Source organism: Mesoplodon mirus, assembly GCF_964341445.2.
Source record: "Mesoplodon mirus genome assembly, chromosome: 12".
Lineage (NCBI taxonomy): Eukaryota > Metazoa > Chordata > Mammalia > Artiodactyla > Ziphiidae > Mesoplodon > Mesoplodon mirus.
This window is the reverse complement of record NC_138988.1, coordinates 91,573,652-91,588,725: the sequence shown is the minus strand read 5'-3', so window position 1 is coordinate 91,588,725 and position 15,074 is coordinate 91,573,652.

Genomic DNA, 15,074 nt, shown 5'->3' with positions numbered 1-15,074 from the left:
GCATGCTGCCAAAGGCTTGTCTTGTGGTGTGCCTTGAGGATTTAACGTGTATTTTATTTTTCATAGCTATAGCAAGCAACCTTTTTGTTGGTCTTTTGAGGGGTGAAGCATTGGGAGCAAATAACAGGGACTTGCTCCATCTCCTTGCCAAGCTGGACGTAAGACTTGGTTTGTGTTTATAGAAATTGGGCCTTTCTAAATGTGCCATCAATCTCTTCTAGAAGAGTTAATCTGCTCTTTTGCAAGAGGAAAGTCATGAAGGAGCTCTTTTTGTGAGGATCTTAAAATAACCAAGGGTTGACAGGACACTGAGGACAGAATAGGAAAAGGAAATAGGTTCAGGATGTTTAATGATATTCTAAGGCCAGGGGCATGCTGAAGCCAATGGACCAAATGAAGTATGTGGGAACGTCCCCTTATAAGTGCTTAGGACCAATGGCTGGACTAGAGGACCTATCTCATACTTATACCTGTGATTCCTTAATAGTTAATGAACCACCATGTAAGGGCTTATCTCTGATGTCCAAAGTCCACTACATACCAAATGGAGCAGTGGAGGAGCAAGAAACCCAGGATTTTGAGAGTTGGAGTGATCTATGCTATTTATTCATGAAACTGGATCCTCTATTGCGTGACAATTTTGTGGAACTGTATCCTAGGCATGGATGTGTGATATCTTTACTGACGTCCACTCTTCAATATTCTTAGCTTATATGTCTTTGCATAGCTTATTCCAAATAAAGTAGGGAGCTCAGGGCTCTAATAATGCAGTTTCCCATTTGTATCAAATATTCTGTACAATGAGCATAAGTTCACCTTCTCTTGTGTGAGTTTCCTTCTACTAGCTTATGCTGACTTTAGAATCTCATCCTGGCACAGCAGAAAGGACATCATCTTTGAAGTAAAAAAAAAAAAAAAAATCTCTGTTTGGCCTTTGGGAAATCAACTTATCCTCTTTTGACTTATGTCCTCTCTGGGCTACCTATATTATGGAAGTGTGGCCAGGATGAAATGAGGTAACACAGACAAATGTGCCTAGCATGTTGCCTGGCACATGGCAGGCACTCTGTAAATCTGTAGATTCTGTGCAGTGGTACCTTCTAAAAATAAATGGACCTTGGTGTTTCTGTATCCAGGGAGACTCAGGGAGAACATCTGTTGTTCCAGATACAGGTGTAGCCCTGATATTTTTCTCATATCTATTCAAGCATTTAACTTCCTTCTCTTCGCAGCTCCTGTAGGCCTGACAGTCAGCGTGGAATACAGACTATAGGAATAAAGGCTGTCATGTTCTCTGGTATTGAGTCCTCCACACTTCACACCTTGTCCTGAAACTAGCCCCCAAATAACAAGGGTTTAATTTTCCAAACTCTGATCCAAGAATAGCCACTATCTCTTGACTCTTTACGATAACCTCAAGGAAAAGATGTATGATCTTGTTTTGTGTTGCTCTCAGACTATCAGTAGTGATGCTATGACTAGAAATGCCTGGGGGCACTCACCTGGGCCCATACTACTTGTGGTGAGTCCCCACAGAGATTTCCCTGCTTGGACTGGAGCCAGCGCTGTGGCTGGACTGGGCCTTGTGGTTCTTATTATGATTGCAAGATGCACCTCAGAAACAACCACCTGGGAACTTTGAAAAACAAGATTTATTCCTCGCAGTTCTTGGATGGTACATAGCACACCTGGGGCCACACAGGGAGGTCCTGGGTAGAGAGAGAGAGTGTGGACCTGGGTTCTCCCTTTATTGGGATCTGGAGTGGGGTGCCTAAGGTTTCAGAGGTTTACTCTTTACTGGCGAATTTAAAACATAAGAGTGGGAATTAGGGCATGGGAAGGGAAAAGCAGGGTCACTCAAGAGGTCAGTTATCTAGTTGCCAGGGGCTTTCTAAAAGGGGAACTTCATGGGTGGAGTGACCTGGCTATTTGTCTAGTTGTGTAGCTGGCAATATGTTTATTCGATATGGATGTCTTTGAAATGGATGCGTTGGTAATCAGAAGCTTAATGTTAGGCACTTACATTGCAATCAGAAAAGCTTATTGTCAAGCACTTACACTACGGATCTTCATTTGATGGATGAAGAATCTGAGAGTCAGAAAGTAACTTGACCAACACCTTGTAGCAAGTCAGAGCCTTATCTGGAGTTTACAGTCAGGACTTCTTTTATCATATGATGTATATTTGATGGAAATATACATCATTTTCCAAAATACTTTTCCTCTGTTCCAGAAAAGGCAAGAAGGGGTAAAGTTTCTTCCTTTTTCTTTCCTTCCCCCTCCCTCCCTCCCTTCCTCCCTTCCTTCCTTCCTTTCTTCCTTCCTTCCTTCCTTCCTCTCTCTTTTCAGTCTTTATATCACTGGCAACAAACAAACAAACGAAAAAACCCAGAACATTATCTTTGTGTCTCTGGACTATTTGCAACTCTCTGATACACCCTGAAGACGGTGCTCTTTTCCTTATCCTGGTCCAAAAACTCATCCTCAGAGCCATTCACTACCACTGGGCACCATAGTTCCTCTGCCTCTACAGAGAAGGACCTCTCATCACAGTCGCCCTTATCCAAAAACACTACAGTAATTTCCACTTAGTACAGTGAATTATGACCAAGTAATAAATAATAATGTTTCAATCATCTGAATAACACTTTGGCTGAAGATAAGCATATGGTCAATTTTTCAAAACTTTGGTACTGTGACTCAAAGGCCAATACACTTTTTGAACACAAGGCTGTTGCATGTAAACTATTGGGTGAAAAGATACAAAGATGTAGAAATCAAAATTTTAGTTCATGAGGACAGCATGTATATAATACAAGGTAGTATATAAGTAGTTGTCAGAGGAGAGGAATGAACAGGAAGGGAGAGATCACGGTGTGATGAGGTGATGGAGAAGTCTTCCTGGAGGAAGGGAACTTTGAAAGGTGATTAGGATTTGAAAGCACAAGAAGGGTTAAGGAAGACTGATCTACATCTGGGAGAAGAGCATATACAAAAGCACAGAGGAAAAATACGTGCAAGGAATGCTATAGAAATTAAGAAAATAAACCTCACCAGAGTGAGAATCAATGTGGGCAGAAAGGAGAAATAAGTTCTTAAGTTAGGTCAGAAATTTGTACAATATGGAATGTTAAAAAACGGTGTAGGACAATTGGACTTCATCCAGGTGGCAGTGAAGAAACTCTGGGGATTTGAAATAAGGGGCCATGATGAAACGGTTGTTTAAGACTAAAAGGTCAAAGGAGATGGATATTTGAGGCAGAAAAATTTGTCAGGAATTATTTCAGTTTTCCAGGAGGAGATATTGAGTATCTGAAAAAGCAAAAGGAATGGAAGAGGTTAAAAAACCACCACAACAAAAAAAACCCAGCACAGTTGGATCTAAAACAGTAGGAAGAAACATCACTTGGAGTTAATGGCTGAAGAATTATGGCTGTGGATCTCAAGCCCGAGCATGCATCAGAATCTTCTGCAGGGCTTGTTAAAACCCAGATTTCTGGTCCCAATGCAGAGTTCTGCTCCTTATGATAAAGAATTACGGGGGCCAAGAAGTCCTCTCAATTCCATAGAAGGTAGGATTATGTGTCTAACAATGTCAAGCACCACATTGCATTTCCTGTGATTAGAGTAGATGTATAGTAAAGTCAGGGGATATTGTATTCACACTTATTAAATCTCACATGTCATTTGAACATATAATACTATAAACGTATTTCTTTTCCCAAACACCAACTGCTGCACCCACACTCTCTGAGGTCAGAGCAGCCATTTAACCATCACATTGCCCAGCAGTGATATATTATGTATTTTCCAAAATTAACCAAAATGAGAACTCCTGGGGTACATAACTCAGCTCTCTCCTTCCAACATGTGCAGGTTTCCTTAATCTCCTATAATGCTCTTTGGACCCGTAGTCATGCAAATAGCACCAGCAAGCAGCTGCATTCTGCAAGCCAGATGGTCACATGTGGGAACAGAGATGGGATGGAGACAACAGAAGTAATAGCCTATAAAGTAGGTTAGCACTACTGAAATTCTACTTTTTTCTATTAATACCAAGTAAAAGGTTAATTATTTCCATCCGTGTTCACTTAATGGAGAGAATTAATCTTGAAGGCATAGTAAGAAATTTTCAGCAAAATTTCACCACTGCTTATTCCAAAATAGTACAGAAGGGTGATTGAGTGTGTGCTGGAAAGCATAATGGAAACAATGAAGAGGCTTACGTAAAACTCTGTTTGCTCAACACGTAAGATTAAGTTTGTAGGTGTTTGGGAGGAGAGTAAAGAAAGAATATGCTCCATCTTCTTTCTCAGTATTGAACCCTGATGTAACAAAAGAGAGTCGTTTGGTTCCTGGATATTGTTCTCTGAAATCCAAAATATTTGAAATTAAGATATAAACTCCTTTCCTCTGTGCATAACATGAATCATGTTTAACATGGGTTATTTAAAGATCTTGTGTACACTCGTATTTTCTAGACATAGTAATACTTACAATCTTTCTAAATTTTGCATAATCATGTTTTTACTTTCCTAAGAAGTCCTTCCTCACAGCACCTTATATGTGTATAACATCTTCATTTATAAGATCACATTCAATCATATTTCAATATCTATGAAGAGAGAGAAATGTGTTTTCCTTGTGGTGGGCACTACTGTTTTGCAACTTATAGATTTACTTGCTAAAGAGCTATAAAAGCTCATCAATAGTAGTTAAAATTCAGGATGGTGATATTTCATCAACCTCTTCATTAAAATAAAAATCAAGGGCTTCCCTGGTGGCGCAGTGGTTAAGAATCTGCCTGCCAATGCAAGGGACGTGGGTTCGAGCCCTGGTCTGGGAAGATCCCACATGCCACGGAGCAACTAAGCCCGTGAGGCACAACTACTGAGCCTGCGCGTCTAGAGCCTGTGCTCCGCAACAAGAGAAGCCACGACAATGAGAAGCCCGCGCACCGCGATTAAGAGTAGACCCCGCTCGCCACAACTAGAGAAAGCCTGCGCACAGAAACGAAAACCCAACACAGCCATAAATAAATAAATAAATAAATAAATTTATTTTTAAAAAAAAAATCAAGATTGATCCGTGGCCTGGCTCTATATATTTTACAGAAACATCTAGAGGGCAGTTATTTTGTAAATTGTTACATAAAATAAAAAGAATGGCATATTCCATTGTATATTAGTGTTTAAAAAAACAAGGAGAGACAGAAAATAAAAGAAGCTATATAATACTTCTATAGCCAAGTAAACATTCGGCTCTTTTTTTTTTTTTTTTTAGAAGATGTTGGGGTTAGGAATTTATTAATTAATTAATTTATTTTTGCTGTGTTGGGTCTTCGTTTCTGTGTGAGGGCTTTCTCTAGTTGTGGCAAGCGGGGGCCACTCTTCATCGTGGTGCTTGGGCCTCTCACTATCGCGGCCTCTCTTGTTGCGGAGCACAGGCTCCAGACACGCAGGCTTAGTAGTTGTGGCTCACGGGCCTAGTTGCTCTGCGGCATGTGGGATCCTCCCAGACCAGGGCCCGAACCCATGACCCCTTGCATTAGCAGGCAGATTCCCAACCACTGCGCCACCAGGGAAGCCCTGGCTCCATTTTTAAAAATCATAAGAAAATGTTTTCATTGAAATTTACTGAATAATAAAACCATGAAATTTTTTTAAAAAACCAAAAATGGGTAAGAATAAAATGATTAGCCTTGATTCTATTACATAAAATTATTTTAATTACATGTTTTTTCTTATTATAAAAGTAAAATATGCTTAGACAATTCGGAAAAGGGCCAAGAACATAAAGAATAAAATAAAAATCACCCATTATACTAAAGATAATCAGTGTTAACATATTGCAGTATTTTCTCCTAGTCACTTCTTTATACACTAAACATATATACAGTTATGTATGTATACTCAAGATATCCGATATTTAAAATAATCCATGCTCCTTTAATAAAATGTAACATTATATATTATTCTTTTTCCCATAATATTCACAGTTCTTTTTAAGCACTGTTATTAGTCTTGGAAAGTCATATATATTAATACTAAATTTTGGTGCCACTAATAATGACGTGATAAACTTTTTTCCTAGTTTTGGATTCTTACTAAGTTCTTGCGCTCTGATGAGGAGGACATAAATTTAGCTAGCAACTTAGAGCTAGGAATTTTTATAGAGGATAGACAAGCCAAGGATTCATTCATTCAAGTATTTTTTAAATAACTACTCTTTTTAAGGCATGGTTCTAATGGGGATACATCAGTGGACAAAACTTATAAATATCCCTGGCTTCATGTAACTTGGGTCCCAGCATCCTCATTTATTAAGATAGAGAAAAGAAGAATAGAAACAGTGTTTTGTAAGGGTTTTTTTTTTTTTTGAGGGGGAAGTGGGAAGAAGTTGAGTAAAATTCTGCTATGAACATGTTGGGTTTGAGGTACCAGTGAGGTATCCAAGTAGAGATTTATTGAAGGAGCGCAAGAAAAAGTCTGGGCTGGAGACGTTGATTTGGGCCTCATCAGCATACAGGTGGGAGTTAACACCATGGAGTGGATATAATTACCCAGGGCAAAAGGCTGACTGAGAATTACTGACAGTGTAAGACTTAGACCTAAGGAACTCCAGCATTTTAAAAAGAGGATATGGAAAGAGAAAAGTAGGAAAGAAACCTCTTAGAATTGTAGAGCCATGGAGCCAAGGGGAGTATATTGCCAGAAAAAGGAAACGGACAATGATAATCCTTCTGAGGAATCAAAGACTGAAAAATGCACATTGCTTTTGAAAACATGAAGTTCATTACTAACACATATTAGATATACAACCCCACTCTGAGGCTCCACACTTCTTTGATCTTATTTCCACTGTCCCCACTTCATCTTAGCTACTCCCTTCTGTGGCCACACCTCATAATTTGTTATGACTTGTTACTGTGTTACTCCTGAAATGATAAACTCAGTCAATACACTGTGACTGTAAACATCATTTCTCCCATCTCATGCACTCAAATGTTTCCAGTGCACTGAACTATTTGACATTAAGCCCTTCTATAAATTGACTCCTTTTCTTTCTATCCATTACTCCTTTCCATTCCACAGTTCAACACTCTCCCAAGAACCTTGAACTACTTAGACCTAGGAAAAGAGGAACATTTTGGGGACACTGGTCGTGTGACAATGTACCTCTACTTGTGAACCAATGGAAATGTTAGACTCAAAATAAAAGCATAGTGCCACCTCTTCTTACAAGCTTTTTTTTAACAAGTGAGGGATGAGTTCTAGCAATCTCCTTAACTGCAAAACACATCAGGAGGCACATCTATGGTTCCATAGTAGAAGGTGTAACATTTCCAAATTAATTTAACTAAATTTTAAAATTAATTTAAAAACCTTCAAGCCCTTTGTGATATCCATGAAAAAACCCCACCCACTTGCCTAAAATGCCTCTTGTCCAATAAATCCATTTAGACAGCTCCTAGAGAGAGGTAAGATCTGAACCCATGGATGCCAGAGTGGTTGGGATAGATGGCTGTTGTTTTAGTTTGAGTTCCACCCAAATCTTGAGATAGGGATTCAAGTCTAAGTGGCTTTTTTTTTTAAAGAAGATGTTGGGGGTAGGAGTTTATTAATTAATTTATTTATTTTTGCTGTGTTGGGTCTTCATTTCTGTGTGAGGGCTTTCTCCAGCTGTGGCAAGTGGGGGCCACTCTTCATCGCGGTGCACGGGCTTCTCACTATCGCGGCCTCTCTTGTTGTGGAGCACAGGCTCCAGATGCGCAGGCTCAGTGGTTGTGGCTCACGGGCCTAGTTGCTCCACGGCATATGGGATCCTCCCAGACCAGGGCTCGAACCCGTGTCCCCTGCATTAGCAGGCAGATTCTCAACCACTGTGCCACCAAGGAAGCCCCTAAGTGGCTTTTTGGGTGTGACACCAGGAAATAACAATTGGGGGGAAAAGGGGTGAGACAGAAAAAGGAAAGCAGCCAGTAAAGGATATGTTATTTTATCAGTGAACCCATTGAATAACTGGAACTTAATCCTACTGGGAAACTCGGGGATTCAGCATAGACCCTAGACATCAGCGTAGACTCTGATGACTCAGAGTTATCCCCACTTTCCCCTTGCCCCCAGAAGAAGCTGGAGTATTTACATTGATACGTGCTAATAATAATCCTCAGCTAGCATTGCCCCCAGGGGGTAATGAGCAGGAATGGGGAGAGGGGAGCCAGACAAAGCCTCAGGAAGGACATTAGACATCATGCATTACAGTGAGAAGTCAGCCTCTGCTCCAGCCAATCCAGAGGTCTAACATTTTTATCTCCAAGGTATAGGATTCTGTACAATTGTATAGGCTTCTATTTTGGGAAAGTATTCTGTTCAAAAATTATCTGGATTTGAAGAGTTCAGGATTAATGATGTTGAAATTGTTCCCATTTATGTTAATCAGTAGACCCCTTTTCTGCTGAATTTCATTCAAATAAACCAGTACAGGGACTGCTGGTTTTATCTGCCAGTATGACGCAGTAGAAAGAGATGGTTGCACACAAGCAGATGGTTGAATAAGATCTAATATTAGAGTTTGATCTTGTTCTCATAATTTTGTTGTCCTTGCCTGCTACCTTAATCAACATAGGCTAGCTTTATTCCAGCATAAAAATTAACTCCCAAATCCCAATGACTTAACACACCAGAGGGTTATTTTTCAATCACAACATGTCCATCATGGCACCACAAGTTTCTCTGCTCAGCATATTCAAGGACTCAGACTGACAAGGGGTCCATAATCTTATAGCTGCACCCTGTGCAAGAGGCAGCTTCTTTTGTCACAGTAGCAAGGGAAGAAACTATGAAGAATCACACATGAGTTTCCTTTGTCTCAACTCAGAGGGTGATGAATCATTTCTGCCCATGTTAGCCAGATCATTCACATTGCAATACTTAACTCAAAGGGTTGAGGTATGTAAGGGAGCAAAGAATACGTGATGATCATTATTGTTTTTTCCATGCCTACCAGATAGAAGACACCTTAAAGATCATCTGGGCCAGGGGTTTTCCAACTGTGCATTTCAGGACCTCTACTGCTCCCAGTATCCATAAGGAACTCTTGAAGGTGAAACAGTTATTCTCCCCACACTCCCATGTTAGCCAGAAAAGCTTTTCTTCAACATTTTCTCCATCTTGATGCTTCTTGTAAGATTTTATTTGAAGAAAGGATTCTGCAACTTTAAAAATAGTTGGAATAGGACAAATGTGATCCAACTTTTTCATTTTAAAGATAAGAAAAATCAAGCCCCAATGATACTGAGTTTCCAAAGAGATGCAGCTGGTTAGTGGAAGGTCTTGAACCTTTCTAAGACACCATACAGTTTGACATAATTCCCTGATAAGACTCCTCATTGTTGGGAAAACCTTTTCTCTAAGATGTTTGTCAGGAATATCTGGAAAAACTTAAGCCAGAAGTAATTTGAGAAAAGAAAAATGAAAGGATAAATGAAAGAATAAAAAGAAAATCAGGAGAGGCAGATAGGAAGAAAAAAAAAGTTGGCAAAGTGAAAAAGTAAAGTGAGAGAGCTAGAGAGAGAGGTGCAGGAGGTGTGAAGAGTCTGTGAACCCAAATGAGAAGCCGCTCAGTCTAGACTCCAGATGGAGTCCATGGCTTCAGTGAGTTCAGTACTGGTCTCTGCAAGTACTTTAGCCAGATGTCATGGCTGAGCTACAAACCCTTGGAGGCGTGACAGAATTGGCTGTTCTGTCCAGTGTTTTCTTCTTAGTGTGTGACTGATCACTCGGCTGGCTGCTCTAAGGTTATAACACCAGATAATGGGACACCTTCTTTTAATACTGAAGTCAGATTTTTGGCAAACCGCAAAGAAGTAAAGTCCTTTTGAGTGTCCAAAGGTAGGTTGGTAGACCTCAGACTAGTAGGTGTGACCTCCTTCCCAAATGGAGATCAATCTGACCCCAAGAGAGGGAAAACTGTGGAGACACAGAATAAATAAAACAAAAAGAGGCTACTGCTTGTTAGCAGCAGGATCTTGGTTAAATTGCCTTATCTTTCTCGGACTACGTTTTCTCTGGGGGATTTCATTAAATGGTCTCTAAGTTCCATTTGAACATTGACACCCTGTAATCCTATGAAATGGCATAATGAAGGAAGGATAAATAAGAAAGCCGTGTCCCTACCCAGCTGATAGGATAAAACAGCAAAATGCAAACGTTCTGCTTTGTTAAATAAACAAGGTAAATGCTTGTATTTGCTCCCTGCAGTTGAGCAACTTGTAGAATCTGGCAGTGAGCTTTACACATGGGAACTAAGATGGAACAGCTCTGAGGACAAGGAATCGTTCTAGAAAAAGGAAAATTTGAAAGGGCCAGCCCAAGGCAATAATTCAGAAGTCAACAGAATTTGTGTTTCTTATTCTCCTAACACTCTTCCATTCTTTAAACCAGTACTTAGTATCTGCTACATGCTATGGCCTAGGGATTTGATGGCAGGGAAAGTAGTCTTTACCTTCATATACAAATAATGGTGGATGCAGGCAGTTAAACAAAGTTTAATGCAATAAGGATAATCATAGCGTAAGAGATATGGGTGATGGGGATGGGAGAGACATTCAGACCAGACTTGAAAAACCAGAGATCATGGAGGAAGTGCATTTTAAGCTGAGTCCTGACAGAAAGATAAGAAAGGGATAGTCAGACAAAGAAGTGGAGAAGGAAAGTTCTAGAAACCACTTGAGGCATGTTCAGGAAACCGAAAATAATGCATTATGACTCTGTCACTTATTGCCTAGTTGAGCATAAGCATGTTACTTAAGCTCTCTGAGCTTCAATGTTCTCATCTGAAAAATGGAACAGTAACAGGTTGCAAAGATGGTTGTTCTTAACATTAAATGAGATAGTTTAATATATATATCTGTCACCTGCTACATAGCCTGACATATAGGAGGTGATAAGGAGGTACTCAATAAACGATAGCAAGTTATAATATTACAGTGCAGGACTGGGAAAGGACAACACAGGAGTCAGATTGTTGCCCAAGTTTCTGGCTTTGGAGATTCAATCTGGACATACTGTTGGAGGCATATATTCAACCAGCAGGTGGAGTGTCTGGTTGGTGGTTTAATATACATATATCTGGAGTAAAGGAGTGAGATCTGGGGAAGATATACTTTCAAAGTCACACAAATATGATACTAAAATAATGCTGCGTCTTCTCTTTTCATCATCCCATGTTGTCCTTCTGAAAAACTCCTTTTCTTCAGTCCATATTTCTATCACCCATAGCTGTCAACTCCTAAATTATTAGCTGATAAGGAACTGTATTTTAATAGTGAGGGACTGGAAATGTTAAGAAAACTGAAATTCTTTCAAGACTCTAAGAAACAAAGCACCAGTGGACAAGTTTGTGAAATCTGACAGTCAGCTAAGGTTGAACTATTGGGCCAAGCTGAACAGGCTACACAGATAGCCATAGGCTTTTCTTCCCCCTATGCATATAGTATTTTCTGAAAAGAAAATAGCGGTGGGTTAAATAAGAGGCATCAGACATATCTGCTGAACTGAATACTTAAGATTTTCTTGACATTCCCTTCTATCCCATGAATCAAATTAGCTACAAAACATCATCAAGGTAGCAAATCTGCCTGCCCCTTCTTTCTGTTTTGCATTTCAAATTAATATCAGATGAAACAATGCCTTTCAGAGCATTTTCCAGATCAAAAGCAGACACATAATCACATGACAAAATAGGCATTTAAAGAGGAAAAAAAAAACCCAACATTATTTAACATAAAACTTATTGAAAAACTCAAAGGCTGCCAACTGGACAGGAAATTAAGGTAAGGTCTCTGAAAAGCCTCTGTGCTCCTCAATAGCAGGGAACAGCAGGAGGCTTGGCTGTGGTTCTCCAGACGATTTCAGTGTGAAGTCCGTGTTTAGTGAGGCTATAAACTGTCCTAGCTATTGTCTCCTTCCCTCCCGCTGAATATAAAACTCTGTCAAGCCTCTACTCTAGAATTAAATTCTCATCCTAGTAGGGCTTTTCCTGTTGCCTTCTATCACTTCAGAACTTCTGGAACAGCGATTTCTGGTTTGCAATCTACCTTCACTTAGCCCCTGAGTTCTCTGTCCTTGGTGCTGTGAAAGCAGTGGCTGGAGAAAGCTCAGGCTTAGAGAAAAAATTTTTTTTTCTCAAATGGGGCTCGGGGTGAGAGATGCAAGGCTCTCTGAAGAGTATTTAATTAATAAGTGTTTATTCATCATAAATCTGATATGTAACCAGCACTCTTAAGTGAACCCCCCCACTGCTCACAAAGTAACACTTACATTGAAGCTGCAGCTGCTATTTATGCCTTAAAAAGCACAAGATTTTCTGTTAGAAAAGTGGAGCATGTATCCTGGTTCTATCTTTAATACCTGTTTGAAACTGGGCAAGTCATTATCAATAGCCTGAAATTCAGTTCTACCCTCGAAAAAAATGAAGCGCCAGATTTTCTCTTTGTATCATTTTATTCATACCTTTATTTCATAAATTTTCACCTTTAATCGTAATCATGATTTGCATGTAACTTAGATCATGGACTACATCTTAGTCACTTCTGTATCCCCAGGATTTAGAACATTGCACATTGGAGATGTTCCGTGAGGTTTTGTAAAAGGAATTAAAAATATCCCTGCCTCACGAAGTTGTCAAATACATTAAAAGCAAGCTCAGTTGCTGGAATATGCACCTGCTTTCTCCTTCAAACACTTAGAAATACAGGATATAACAAAATGATGCTTTTAGTATAACAAAGCTCAAAATAGAGGAACGGAAAATCCTCATGCTGTTAAAATAAATAGGGAAATCAAAGCCAGAGTTTGAACTTGGCTAATGCTAAGGACACCTCAGGGACATTAAATGAGAACATACATGAAACAGCTAACTAAAAAGGGTTATAATGCCCAGGCTGGAGAAAGTAAATGTGGCCTTGAACCCATGAAAGGTGAAGACCTATAACTGAAACCTCTCTGTAAAGATGGGTCCCTGGAAGAGTTGCTCCTTCTATATGAAAACTAGACTAGAAAAAGTATACCTTGAGATTGTGGTGGAAAAAAGGGTCTGAATTTCTGCTACCAATTCAAGAATCACAAGTGATAAATTAATGCATAAAAATTGATCTTAAATTGAAGATATCCCAGACACCATAAGAGAAAAAAATATAACTCTCCTATGAAGACACAACCCAGGGTGAATGAGGCTACCACAGAAGAACAAGCTCCATGGAAGATAAGTTTAAAAAATCAGTCACTCAAGGAAATGGTCAGCCATGAAAAAGAGTCAAGACAAAGAAATGAGATTTCCCAAAGGACTGAGAGAAAATAACTATGAACTTAGAATTTCAACACCAACCAAACTATTCCAAAACATAAAAGTGAAATAATGATAATTTTAGAAAACAAATACTGGGAGAATTTACCATTCACAAACCCTTGCTGTAAAAACTGCAGAAGAATGAACATCAGTAGGAGAGGAATTCAACCTGAAGGAAGAAACAAAAGTTCAAGAATCAAGTGATTATGAAGCAAAAGTGAGCAAAGAAACTGATGGGTAAAACTAAGGAAGCATCAGTTCCAAACAGTCAATAATAGAAATAAATAATTGGGTGGTGTTTGTGAACAAAGTAGAAATAAACACAAATTAATAATTACAAAATGGAAAATGGAAAGTTTAAAGTATTTTTAGGTCCTTATTTTTGTGAGAGTAGAGAAATTGCCTAACTTTAGGCATTGTTGAATTAAGAATGCCATAGAAAATAGAATCAAGTCAATAAATGTATACATTTCAATCCAAATATAAAGAGAAAAAAGGAAGGGAGGGAGGGAGGAAGAGAGAGGAAAGAGTTAAGTTTGGTCAATCCAGTATAAGACAGGAGAGGAGAAGAGTAAAGCAAAGAAAAGCATAGTTGCAGAAACAAACAAACAAAAAAAGATTCCAAATGTATACGTAATCTCAATAAAAGTGGAGAGATTTAAATTGCCTCTTATTTTTCTCAGTGACCAAAATATAGAATAAAATCTAGCTGTATGTTATTTATGAGATACCCAAAATGTAAGTACACAAAAGGCTTGAAAATTAAAGGATGAAAAATATATCTGACAGAATAATGTCAAAAATAAAGCTTGTTTAGCTATGGTAATAGGAGATAAAATAGAATTCCAGGAAAAAGTTATTAAAGACAAAAAAGGCTCATTAAGGACAAAGAGGATTATTATAATAATAGAAGGAAATAGTAAGATTTACATAGCTATGCTAAATTATTTTGGCAGTTACTTTTAGTTACATAATTGTATATTATATAAACATATAGATTGACAGAATTGCAATAAGAAACTGAAAAAAGCAAAGTTAAAAATGTTGACCAGACTTACAAAAACCAAATCACCGAGCAAATAAAACTTTAAAAGTCTTAGATAAAGCATATAAAAGAAAAAAGTCAGAATATATAAAATTTGAACAACAAAATTAACTATATCTAATAGACGTATATTGAACTATAATCAACGATTAGGGACTATACGATCTTACCAACCACACACTGAACATTTTTAAATTGATCATTTTTAAATTGACCATCTATTGGGTCACAAAAGACTCAAGAAATAACAACAACAAAAATTTTATAAGAAACACTATGTTTTCCAATTTTAAAGCAAGAAAACTGTTATTCAATTATGAAAGATAGTCATAAAGTTACAAATTTGAAAACTTAGAAATTCATTTTTAAATAATCCTTGGGTCAAAGAAATGGTCGTTGAACATGCAAAGTATTTAGAACTAAACAATGAAATATCACATAGCCAAACTTTGTAATGCAGCTAAAATATTATTGGCATGTAAATTTATGGCTGACGTGTATAGATTTATGTAAATGGGTCCCAATGCCCTCTGGCTTCATAACGGAGCCACAGCGGGGGACCAGACTGAGTTAGGAAACTGATGTTAAGAGATTATTCTTCTGGCATTCAGCCCAAGAGGTAGGCTGGCTATATCCCACAACAGTTTACTACTCCTCTCAAAGGAGGAGACTCTACTTA